Source organism: Narcine bancroftii, chromosome 6 (assembly GCF_036971445.1).
Source record: "Narcine bancroftii isolate sNarBan1 chromosome 6, sNarBan1.hap1, whole genome shotgun sequence".
In the NCBI taxonomy this organism is placed as follows: Eukaryota; Metazoa; Chordata; class Chondrichthyes; order Torpediniformes; family Narcinidae; genus Narcine; species Narcine bancroftii.
In genome coordinates, this window is record NC_091474.1 from 121941225 (window position 1) to 121953968 (window position 12744).

The window sequence follows — 12744 nt, forward strand, 5'->3', positions numbered from 1 at the left end:
AATCAGAGGCAGGAAATCAGACACGGGGATTCAGAGGCTGGGAATCAGACGGGGGGAATCAAAGGCGGGGAATCAGAGCTGGGGAATCAGAGGCAGGGAATCAGAGTTGGGGATTCAGAGATGGGGAATCAGATATGGGGAAACAGAGGCGGGGAATCAGAGGCGGGCAAACAGAGGCGGGGAATTAGATATGGGGAATCAGATGTGGGGAATCAGAGGTGGTGAATCAGAGGCGGGGAATCAGAGTTGGGCAATCAGAGGCAGGGAATCAGAATCAGAAGCGGGGTATCAGAGGCCGTGAATCAGAGGAAGGTAATCAGAGGCAGGGGATCAAACACGGGGAATCAGAGGCTGGGAATCAGAGCTGGGGAATCACAGGCGGGGAATCAGAGATGGGGAATCAGAGGCGGGGAATCAGAGGCAGGGAATCAGATGCGGGGAATCAGAGGCGGGGAATCAGAGCTGGCGAATCAGAGGCGGGGAATCAGAGTTGGGCAATCAGAGGATGGGAATCAGATATGGGGAATCATAGGCGGGGAATTAGAGCTGGGGAATCACAGGCAGGGAATCAGAGTTGGGGAATCAGAGGCGGGTAATCAGATATGGGGAAACAGAGTCGGGGAATCAGAGGCGGTGAAACAGAGGCGGGGAATCAGATATGGGGAATCAGAGGTGGGGAATCAGAGGTTGGGAATCAGAGGCCTGGAATCAGAGGCGGGGAATCAGAGGCAGGGAATCAGATGCGGTGAATCAGAGGAGGGGAATCAGAGCTGGGGAATCAGAGGCGGGGTATTAGAGTTGGGGAATCAGAGGCGGGGAATCAGACGCGGGGAATCAGAGGGGGGGAATCATAGCTGGCGAATCAGAGGCGGGGAATCAGAGGTGGGCAATCAGAGGCCGGGAATCAGAGGTGGTGAATCAGAGATGGGGAATCAGAGGCGGGGAATCAGTGGCAGGGAATCAGATATGGGGAATCAGAGGCGTGGAATCAGAGGCAGGGAATCACACACGGGGAATCAGACACGGGGAATCAGAGGTGGGGAATCAGAGATGGGGAATCAGAGGCGGTGAATCAGATATGGGGAATCAGAGGCGGGGAATCAGAGGTGGGCAATCAGAGGCCGGGAATCAGAGGTGGTGAATCAGAGATGGGGAATCAGAGGCGGGGAATCAGTGGCAGGGAATCAGATATGGGGAATCAGGGGCGTGGAATCAGAGGCAGGGAATCAGACACGGGGAATCAGACACGGGGAATCAGAGGTGGGGAATCAGAGATTGGGAATCAGAGGCGGTGAATCAGAGATGGGGAATCAGAGGCGGGGAATCAGAGGCAGGAAATCAGACACGGGGATTCAGAGGCTGGGAATCAGACGGGGGGAATCAAAGGCGGGGAATCAGAGCTGGGGAATCAGAGGCAGGGAATCAGAGGCGGGGAATCAGATATGGGGAATCAGAGGCTGGTATTCAGAGGCGGGGAATCAGAGGCAGGGAATCAGACACGGGGAATCAGAGGTGGGGAATCAGAGATGGGGAATCAGAGGCGGGGAATCAGATATGGGGAATCAGAGGTGGGGTATCAGGGGCAGGGAATCAGTGGCAGGGAATCAGAGGCGGGGAAACAGAGGCGGGGAATCAGAGGCAGGGAATCAGACACAGGGAATCAGATATGGGGAAACAGAGGCGGGGAATCAGAGGCGGGCAAACAGAGGCGGGGAATTAGATATGGGGAATCAGAGGTGGGGAATCAGAGGTGGTGAATCAGAGATGGGGAATCACATGCGGGGAATCAGAGGCAGGGAATAGAACGCGGGGAATCAGAGGCGGGGAATCAGAGGCGGGGAATAGGAGCTGGGGAATCAGAGGCGGGGTATCAGAGTTGGGGCATCTGAGGTGGGGAATTAGATATGGGGAAACAGAGGCGGGGAATCAGAGGCGGGGAAACAGAGGCGAGGAATCAGATATGGGGAATCAGAGATGGGGAATCAGAGGCAGGGAATCAGAATCACAAGCGGGGAATCAGAGGCCGGGAATCAGAGGCCGGGATTCAGATGCCGGGAATAAGAGGCCGGGAATCAGAGGTGGGGAATCAGAGTCCGGGAATCAGAGATGGGGATTCAGAGGCGGGGAATGATATATGGGGAATCAGAGGCGGGGAATCAGAGGCGGGGTAACAGAGGTGGGGAATCAGATATGGGGAATCAGAGGTGGCGAATCAAAGGCGGTGAATCAGAGATGGGGAATCAGAGGCGGGGAATCAGAGGCAGGGAATCAAACACGGGGAATCAGAGGCGGGGAATCAGAGCTGGGGAATCAGAGGCGGGGAATCAGAGTTGGGGAATCAGAGGCGGGGAATCAGATATGGGGAAACAGGGGCGGGGAATCAGAGGCAGGGAAACAGAGGCGGGGAATCAGATATGGGGAATCAGGGGTGGGGAATCAGAGGTTTGGAATCAGAGGCAGGGAATCAGAGGCGTGGAAACAGAGTCGGGGATTCAGATATGGGGAATCAGAGGTGGGGAATCAGGGGCGTGGAATCAGAGGCAGGGAATTAGATGTGGTGAATCAGAGATGGGGAATCAGAGGCAGGGAATCAGAATCAAAAGCGGGGTATCAGTGGCCGGGAATCAGAGGAAGGTAATCAGAGGCAGGGGATCAAACACGGGGAATCAGAGGCTGGGAATCAGAGCTGGGGAATCAGAGGCGGGGAATCAGAGCTGGGGAATCACAGGCGGGGAATCAGAGATGGGGAATCAGAGGCGGGGAATCAGAGGAAGGGAATCAGATGCGGGGAATCAGAGGCGGGGAATCAGAGTTGGCGAATCAGAGGCGGGGAATCAGAGGTGGGCAATCAGAGGATGGGAATTAGATATGGGGAATCAGAGGCGTGGAATCAGAGCTGGGGAATCACAGGCGGGGAATCAGAGTTGGGGAATCAGAGGCGGGGAATCATATATGGGGAAACAGAGGCGGGGAATCAGAGGCGGTGAAACAGAGGCGGGGAATCAGATATTGGGAATCAGAGGTGGGGAATCAGAGGTTGGGAATCAGAGGCCTGGAATCAGAGGCGTGGAATCAGAGGCAGGGAATCAGATGTGGGGAATCAGAGGAGGGGAATCAGAGCTGGGGAATCAGAGGCGGGGTATTAGTGTTGGGGAATCAGAGGCGGGGAATCAGACGCGGGGAATCAGAGGGGGGGAATCATAGCTGGCGAATCAGAGGCGGGGAATCAGAGGTGGGCAATCAGAGGCCGGTAATCAGAGGTGGTGAATCAGAGATGGGGAATCAGAGGCGGGGAATCAGTGGCAGGGAATCAGATATGGGGAATCAGAGGCGTGGAATCAGAGGCAGGGAATCAGACACGGGGAATCAGACACGGGAAATCAGAGGTGGGGAATCAGAGATGGGGAATCAGAGGCGGTGAATCAGAGATGGGGAATCAGAGGCGGGGAATCAGAGGCAGGAAATCAGACACGGGGATTCAGAGGCTGGGAATCAGACGGGGGGAATCAAAGGCGGGGAATCAGAGCTGGGGAATCAGAGGCAGGGAATCAGAGGCGGGGAATCAGATATGGGGAATCAGAGGCTGGTATTCAGAGGCGGGGAATCAGAGGCAGGGAATCAGACACGGGGAATCAGAGGTGGGGAATCAGAGATGGGGAATCAGAGGCGGGGAATCAGAGTTGGGGAATCAGAGGCAGGGAATCGGATGTGCGGAATCAGAGATGGGGAATCAGAGGTGGGGAATCAGATGCGGTGAATCAGAGATGGGGAATCAGAGGCGGGGAATCAGAGGCAGGAAATCAGACACGGGGATTCAGAGGCTGGGAATCAGACGGGGGGAATCAAAGGCGGGGAATCAGAGCTGGGGAATCAGAGGCAGGGAATCAGAGTTGGGGATTCAGAGATGGGGAATCAGATATGGGGAAACAGAGGCGGGGAATCAGAGGCGGGCAAACAGAGGCGGGGAATTAGATATGGGGAATCAGATGTGGGGAATCAGAGGTGGTGAATCAGAGATGGGGAATCAGAGGCGGGGAATCAGAGGCAGGGAATCAAAAACGGGGAATCAGAGGCGGGGAATCAGAGCTGGGGAATCAGAGGCGGGGAAGCAGAGTAGGAGAATCAGAGGTGGGGAATCAGATATGGGGAAACAGGGGCGGGGAATCAGAGGCGGGGAAACAGAGGCGGGGAATCAGATATGGGGAATCAGAGGTGTGGAATCAGAGGTTGGGAATCAGAGGCGGGGAAACAGAGGAGGGGAATCAGATATGGGGAATCAGAGGTGGCGAATTAAAGGCAGTGAATCAGAGATGGGGAATCAGGGCAGGGAATCAGAGGCAGGGAATCAAACACGGGGAATAAGAGGCGTGGAATCAGAGCTGGGGAATCAGAGGCGGGGATTCAGAGTTGGGGAATCAGAGGAGGGGAATCAGAGGCGGGGAAACAGAGGCGTGGAATCAGATATGGGGAATCAGAGGTGGGGAATCAGAGGTTGGGAATCAGAAGCAGGGAATCAGAGGCGGGGAATCAGAGGCGGGGAATCAGAGGCAGGAAATCCGATGTGCGGAATCGGAGATGGGGAATCAGAGGCAGGGAATCAGAGGCGGGGAATCAGAGGCGGGGAATCAGAGGCCGGGAATCAGATATGGGGAAACAGAGGCGGGGAATCAGAGGCGGGGAAACAGAGGCGGGGAATCAGATATGGGGAATCAGAGGTGGGGAATCAGAGGTTGGGAATCAGAGGCAGGGAATCAGAGGCTGGGAATCAGATGCAGGGAATCAGATGCGGGGAATCAGAGGCGGGGAATCAGAGCTGGGGAATCATAGGTGGGGAATCAGAGTTGGGAAATCAGAGTCGGGGACTTAGATATGGGGAAACAGAGGCAGGGAATCAGAGGCGGGGAAACAGACGCGGGGAATCAGAGGCGGGTATCAGAGCTGGGGAATCAGAGGTGGGGAATCAGAGTTGGGGAATCAGAGGCGGGGAATCAGAGGCGGGGAATCAGAGGCGGGGAATCAGAGGCGGGGAAACAGAGGCAGGGAATCAGATATGGGGAATCAGAGGTGGGGTATCAGGGGCAGGGAATCACTGGCAGGGAATCAGAGGTGGGGAATCAGAGGCGGGGAATCAGAGGCAGGGAATCAGACACGGGGAATCAGATATGGGGAAACAGAGCTGGGGAATCAGAGGCGGGGAATCATAGTTGGGAATCAGAGGTGGGGAATCAGATATGGGGAAACAGAGGCGGGGAATCAAAGGCGGGGAAACAGAGGCGGGGAATCAGATATGGGGAATCGGATGCGGGGAATCAGAGGCGGGGAATCAGAGCTGGGGAATCAGAGGCGGGGTATCAGAGTTGGGGCATCAGAGGTGGGGAATTAGATATGGGGAAACAGAAACGGGGAATCAGAGGCGGGGAAACAGAGGTGGGGAATCAGATATGGGGAATCAGAGGTGGGGAATCAGAGGCAGGGAATCAGATGTGCGGAATCAGAGATGGGGAATCAGAGGCAGGGAATCAGAATCAGAAGCGGGGAATCAGAGGCCGGGAATCAGAGGCCGGGATTCAGATGCCGGGAATAAGAGGCCGGGAATCAGAGGTGGGGAATCAGAGTCCGGGAATCAGAGATGGGGATTCAGAGGCGGGGAATCATAGGCGGGGTAACAGAGGTGGGGAATCAGATATGGGGAATCAGAGGTGTCGAATCAAAGGTGGTGAATCAGAGATGGGGAATCAGAGGCCGTGAATCAGAGGCAGGGAATCAAACACGGGGAATCAGAGGCGGGGAATCAGAGCTGGGGAATCAGAGGTGGGGAATCAGAGTTGGGGTATCAGAGGCGGGGAATCAGATATGGGGAAACAGGGGCGGAGAATCAGAGGCAGGGAAACAGAGGCGGGGAATCAGATATGGGGAATCAGGGGTGGGGAATCAGAGGTTGGGAATCAGAGGCGTGGAAACAGAGGCGGGGATTCAGATATGGGGAATCAGAGGTGGGGAATCAGGGGCGTGGAATCAGAGGCAGGGAATTAGATGTGGTGAATCAGAGATGGGGAATCAGAGGCAGGGAATCAGAATCAGAAGCGGGGTATCAGAGGCCGGGAATCAGAGGAAGGTAATCAGAGGCAGGGGATCAAACACGGGGAATCAGAGGCTGGGAATCAGAGCTGGGGAATCACAGGCGGGGAATCAGAGATGGGGAATCAGAGGCGGGGAATCAGAGGCAGGGAATCAGATGCGGGGAATCAGAGGCGGGGAATCAGAGCTGGCGAATCAGAGGCGGGGAATCAGAGTTGGGCAATCAGAGGATGGGAATCAGATATGGGGAATCATAGGCGGGGAATTAGAGCTGGGGAATCACAGGCAGGGAATCAGAGTTGGGGAATCAGAGGCGGGTAATCAGATATGGGGAAACAGAGTCGGGGAATCAGAGGCGGTGAAACAGAGGCGGGGAATCAGATATGGGGAATCAGAGGTGGGGAATCAGAGGTTGGGAATCAGAGGCCTGGAATCAGAGGCGGGGAATCAGAGGCAGGGAATCAGATGCGGTGAATCAGAGGAGGGGAATCAGAGCTGGGGAATCAGAGGCGGGGTATTAGAGTTGGGGAATCAGAGGCGGGGAATCAGACGCGGGGAATCAGAGTGGGGGAATCATAGCTGGCGAATCAGAGGCGGGGAATCAGAGGTGGGCAATCAGAGGCCGGGAATCAGAGGTGGTGAATCAGAGATGGGGAATCAGAGGCGGGGAATCAGTGGCAGGGAATCAGATATGGGGAATCAGAGGCGTGGAATCAGAGGCAGGGAATCAGACACGGGGAATCAGACACGGGAAATCAGAGGTGGGGAATCAGAGATGGGGAATCAGAGGCGGTGAATCAGAGATGGGGAATCAGAGGCGGGGAATCAGAGGCAGGAAATCAGACACGGGGATTCAGAGGCTGGGAATCAGACGGGGGGAATCAAAGGCGGGGAATCAGAGCTGGGGAATCAGAGGCAGGGAATCAGAGGCGGGGAATCAGATATGGGGAATCAGAGGCTGGTATTCAGAGGCGGGGAATCAGAGGCAGGGAATCAGACACGGGGAATCAGAGGTGGGGAATCAGAGATGGGGAATCAGAGGCGGGGAATCAGAGTTGGGGAATCAGAGGCAGGGAATCGGATGTGCGGAATCAGAGATGGGGAATCAGAGGTGGGGAATCAGATGCGGTGAATCAGAGATGGGGAATCAGAGGCGGGGAATCAGAGGCAGGAAATCAGACACGGGGATTCAGAGGCTGGGAATCAGACGGGGGGAATCAAAGGCGGGGAATCAGAGCTGGGGAATCAGAGGCAGGGAATCAGAGTTGGGGATTCAGAGACGGGGAATCAGATATGGGGAAACAGAGGCGGGGAATCAGAGGCGGGCAAACAGAGGCGGGGAATTAGATATGGGGAATCAGATGTGGGGAATCAGAGGTGGTGAATCAGAGATGGGGAATCAGAGGCGGGGAATCAGAGGCAGGGAATCAAAAACGGGGAATCAGAGGCGGGGAATCAGAGCTGGGGAATCAGAGGCGGGGAAGCAGAGTAGGAGAATCAGAGGTGGGGAATCAGATATGGGGAAACAGGGGCGGGGAATCAGAGGCGGGGAAACAGAGGCGGGGAATCAGATATGGGGAATCAGAGGTGTGGAATCAGAGGTTGGGAATCAGAGGCGGGGAAACAGAGGAGGGGAATCAGATATGGGGAATCAGAGGTGGCGAATTAAAGGCGGTGAATCAGAGATGGGGAATCAGGGCAGGGAATCAGAGGCAGGGAATCAAACATGGGGAATAAGAGGCGTGGAATCAGAGCTGGGGAATCAGAGGCGGGGATTCAGAGTTGGGGAATCAGAGGCGGGGAATCAGAGGCGGGGAAACAGAGGCGGGGAATCAGATATGGGGAATCAGAGGTGGGGAATCAGAGGTTGGGAATCAGAAGCAGGGAATCAGAGGCGGGGAATCAGAGGCGGGGAATCAGAGGCAGGAAATCCGATGTGCGGAATCGGAGATGGGGAATCAGAGGCAGGGAATCAGAGGCGGGGAATCAGAGGCGGGGAATCAGAGGCCGGGAATCAGATATGGGGAAACAGAGGCGGGGAATCAGAGGCGGGGAAACAGAGGCGGGGAATCAGATATGGGGAATCAGAGGTGGGGAATCAGAGGTTGGGAATCAGAGGCAGGGAATCAGAGGCTGGGAATCAGATGCAGGGAATCAGATGCGGGGAATCAGAGGCGGGGAATCAGAGCTGGGGAATCATAGGTGGGGAATCAGAGTTGGGGAATCAGAGTCGGGGACTTAGATATGGGGAAACAGAGGCAGGGAATCAGAGGCGGGGAAACAGACGCGGGGAATCAGAGGCGGGTATCAGAGCTGGGGAATCAGAGGTGGGGAATCAGAGTTGGGGAATCAGAGGCGGGGAATCAGAGGCGGGGAATCAGAGGCGGGGAATCAGAGGCGGGGAAACAGAGGCAGGGAATCAGATATCGGGAATCAGAGGTGGGGTATCAGGGGCAGGGAATCACTGGCAGGGAATCAGAGGTGGGGAATCAGAGGCGGGGAATCAGAGGCAGGGAATCAGACACGGGGAATCAGATATGGGGAAACAGAGCTGGGGAATCAGAGGCGGGGAATCATAGTTGGGAATCAGAGGTGGGGAATCAGATATGGGGAAACAGAGGCGGGGAATCAAAGGCGGGGAAACAGAGGCGGGGAATCAGATATGGGGAATCGGATGCGGGGAATCAGAGGCGGGGAATCAGAGCTGGGGAATCAGAGGCGGGGTATCAGAGTTGGGGCATCAGAGGTGGGGAATCAGATATGGGGAAACAGAGGCGGGGAATCAGAGGCGGGCAAACAGAGGCGGGGAATTAGATATGGGGAATCAGATGTGGGGAATCAGAGGTGGTGAATCAGAGATGGGGAATCAGAGGCGGGGAATCAGAGGCAGGGAATCAAAAACGGGGAATCAGAGGCGGGGAATCAGAGCTGGGGAATCAGAGGCGGGGAAGCAGAGTAGGAGAATCAGAGGTGGGGAATCAGATATGGGGAAACAGGGGCGGGGAATCAGAGGCGGGGAAACAGAGGCGGGGAATCAGATATGGGGAATCAGAGGTGTGGAATCAGAGGTTGGGAATCAGAGGCGGGGAAACAGAGGAGGGGAATCAGATATGGGGAATCAGAGGTGGCGAATTAAAGGCGGTGAATCAGAGATGGGGAATCAGGGCAGGGAATCAGAGGCAGGGAATCAAACATGGGGAATAAGAGGCGTGGAATCAGAGCTGGGGAATCAGAGGCGGGGATTCAGAGTTGGGGAATCAGAGGCGGGGAATCAGAGGCGGGGAAACAGAGGCGGGGAATCAGATATGGGGAATCAGAGGTGGGGAATCAGAGGTTGGGAATCAGAAGCAGGGAATCAGAGGCGGGGAATCAGAGGCGGGGAATCAGAGGCAGGAAATCCGATGTGCGGAATCGGAGATGGGGAATCAGAGGCAGGGAATCAGAGGCGGGGAATCAGAGGCGGGGAATCAGAGGCCGGGAATCAGATATGGGGAAACAGAGGCGGGGAATCAGAGGCGGGGAAACAGAGGCGGGGAATCAGATATGGGGAATCAGAGGTGGGGAATCAGAGGTTGGGAATCAGAGGCAGGGAATCAGAGGCTGGGAATCAGATGCAGGGAATCAGATGCGGGGAATCAGAGGCGGGGAATCAGAGCTGGGGAATCATAGGTGGGGAATCAGAGTTGGGGAATCAGAGTCGGGGACTTAGATATGGGGAAACAGAGGCAGGGAATCAGAGGCGGGGAAACAGACGCGGGGAATCAGAGGCGGGTATCAGAGCTGGGGAATCAGAGGTGGGGAATCAGAGTTGGGGAATCAGAGGCGGGGAATCAGAGGCGGGGAATCAGAGGCGGGGAATCAGAGGCGGGGAAACAGAGGCAGGGAATCAGATATGGGGAATCAGAGGTGGGGTATCAGGGGCAGGGAATCACTGGCAGGGAATCAGAGGTGGGGAATCAGAGGCGGGGAATCAGAGGCAGGGAATCAGACACGGGGAATCAGATATGGGGAAACAGAGCTGGGGAATCAGAGGCGGGGAATCATAGTTGGGAATCAGAGGTGGGGAATCAGATATGGGGAAACAGAGGCGGGGAATCAAAGGCGGGGAAACAGAGGCGGGGAATCAGATATGGGGAATCGGATGCGGGGAATCAGAGGCGGGGAATCAGAGCTGGGGAATCAGAGGCGGGGTATCAGAGTTGGGGCATCAGAGGTGGGGAATTAGATATGGGGAAACAGAAACGGGGAATCAGAGGCGGGGAAACAGAGGTGGGGAATCAGATGTGCGGAATCAGAGATGGGGAATCAGAGGCAGGGAATCAGAATCAGAAGCGGGGAATCAGAGGCCGGGAATCAGAGGCCGGGATTCAGATGCCGGGAATAAGAGGCCGGGAATCAGAGGTGGGGAATCAGAGTCCGGGAATCAGAGATGGGGATTCAGAGGCGGGGAATCATAGGCGGGGTAACAGAGGTGGGGAATCAGATATGGGGAATCAGAGGTGTCGAATCAAAGGTGGTGAATCAGAGATGGGGAATCAGAGGCCGTGAATCAGAGGCAGGGAATCAAACACGGGGAATCAGAGGCGGGGAATCAGAGCTGGGGAATCAGAGGTGGGGAATCAGAGTTGGGGTATCAGAGGCGGGGAATCAGATATGGGGAAACAGGGGCGGAGAATCAGAGGCAGGGAAACAGAGGCGGGGAATCAGATATGGGGAATCAGGGGTGGGGAATCAGAGGTTGGGAATCAGAGGCGTGGAAACAGAGGCGGGGATTCAGATATGGGGAATCAGAGGTGGGGAATCAGGGGCGTGGAATCAGAGGCAGGGAATTAGATGTGGTGAATCAGAGATGGGGAATCAGAGGCAGGGAATCAGAATCAGAAGCGGGGTATCAGAGGCCGTGAATCAGAGGAAGGTAATCAGAGGCAGGGGATCAAACACGGGGAATCAGAGGCTGGGAATCAGAGCTGGGGAATCACAGGCGGGGAATCAGAGATGGGGAATCAGAGGCGGGGAATCAGAGGCAGGGAATCAGATGCGGGGAATCAGAGGCGGGGAATCAGAGCTGGCGAATCAGAGGCGGGGAATCAGAGTTGGGCAATCAGAGGATGGGAATCAGATATGGGGAATCATAGGCGGGGAATTAGAGCTGGGGAATCACAGGCAGGGAATCAGAGTTGGGGAATCAGAGGCGGGTAATCAGATATGGGGAAACAGAGTCGGGGAATCAGAGGCGGTGAAACAGAGGCGGGGAATCAGATATGGGGAATCAGAGGTGGGGAATCAGAGGTTGGGAATCAGAGGCCTGGAATCAGAGGCGGGGAATCAGAGGCAGGGAATCAGATGCGGTGAATCAGAGGAGGGGAATCAGAGCTGGGGAATCAGAGGCGGGGTATTAGAGTTGGGGAATCAGAGGCGGGGAATCAGACGCGGGGAATCAGAGGGGGGGAATCATAGCTGGCGAATCAGAGGCGGGGAATCAGAGGTGGGCAATCAGAGGCCGGGAATCAGAGGTGGTGAATCAGAGATGGGGAATCAGAGGCGGGGAATCAGTGGCAGGGAATCAGATATGGGGAATCAGAGGCGTGGAATCAGAGGCAGGGAATCACACACGGGGAATCAGACACGGGGAATCAGAGGTGGGGAATCAGAGATGGGGAATCAGAGGCGGTGAATCAGAGATGGGGAATCAGAGGCGGGGAATCAGAGGCAGGAAATCAGACACGGGGATTCAGAGGCTGGGAATTAGACGGGGGGAATCAAAGGCGGGGAATCAGAGCTGGGGAATCAGAGGCAGGGAATCAGAGGCCGGGAATCAGATATGGGGAATCAGAGGCTGGGATTCAGAGGCGGGGAATCAGAGGCAGGGAATCAGACACGGGGAATCAGAGGTGGGGAATCAGAGATGGGGAATTAGAGGCGGGGAATCAGAGGCAGGGAATCAGACGCGGGGAATCTGAGGCGGGGAATCAGAGGTGGGGAATCAGAGGTGGGGAATCAGAGTTGGGGAATCAGTGGCAGGGAATCGGATGTGCGGAATCAGAGATGGGGAATCAGATGTGGGGAATCAGAGGAATGAGAGATGGGGAATCAGAGGCGGGGAATCAGAGGCAGGAAATCAGACACGGGGATTCAGAGGCTGGGAATCAGACGGGGGGAATCAAAGGCGGGGAATCAGAGCTGGGGAATCAGAGGCAGGGAATCAGAGTTGGGGATTCAGAGATGGGGAATCAGATATGGGGAAACAGAGGCGGGGAATCAGAGGCGGGCAAACAGAGGCGGGGAATTAGATATGGGGAATCAGAGGTGGGGAATCAGAGGTGGTGAATCAGTGATGGGGAATCGGATGCGGGGAATCAGAGGCGGGGAATCAGAGCTGGGGAATCAGAGGCGGGGAATCAGAGTTGGGGCATCAGAGGTGGGGAATTAGATATAGGGAAACAGAGGTGGGGAATCAGAGGCGGGGAAACAGAGGCGGGGAATCAGATATGGGGAATCAGAGGTGGGGAATCAGAGGCAGGGAATCAGATGTGCGGAATCAGAGATGGGGAATCAGAGGCAGGGAATCAGAATCAGAAGCTGGGAATCAGAGGCCGGGAATCAGAGGCCGGGAATCAGATGCTGGCAATAAGAGGCCGGGAATCAGAGGTGGGGAATCTGAGTCCG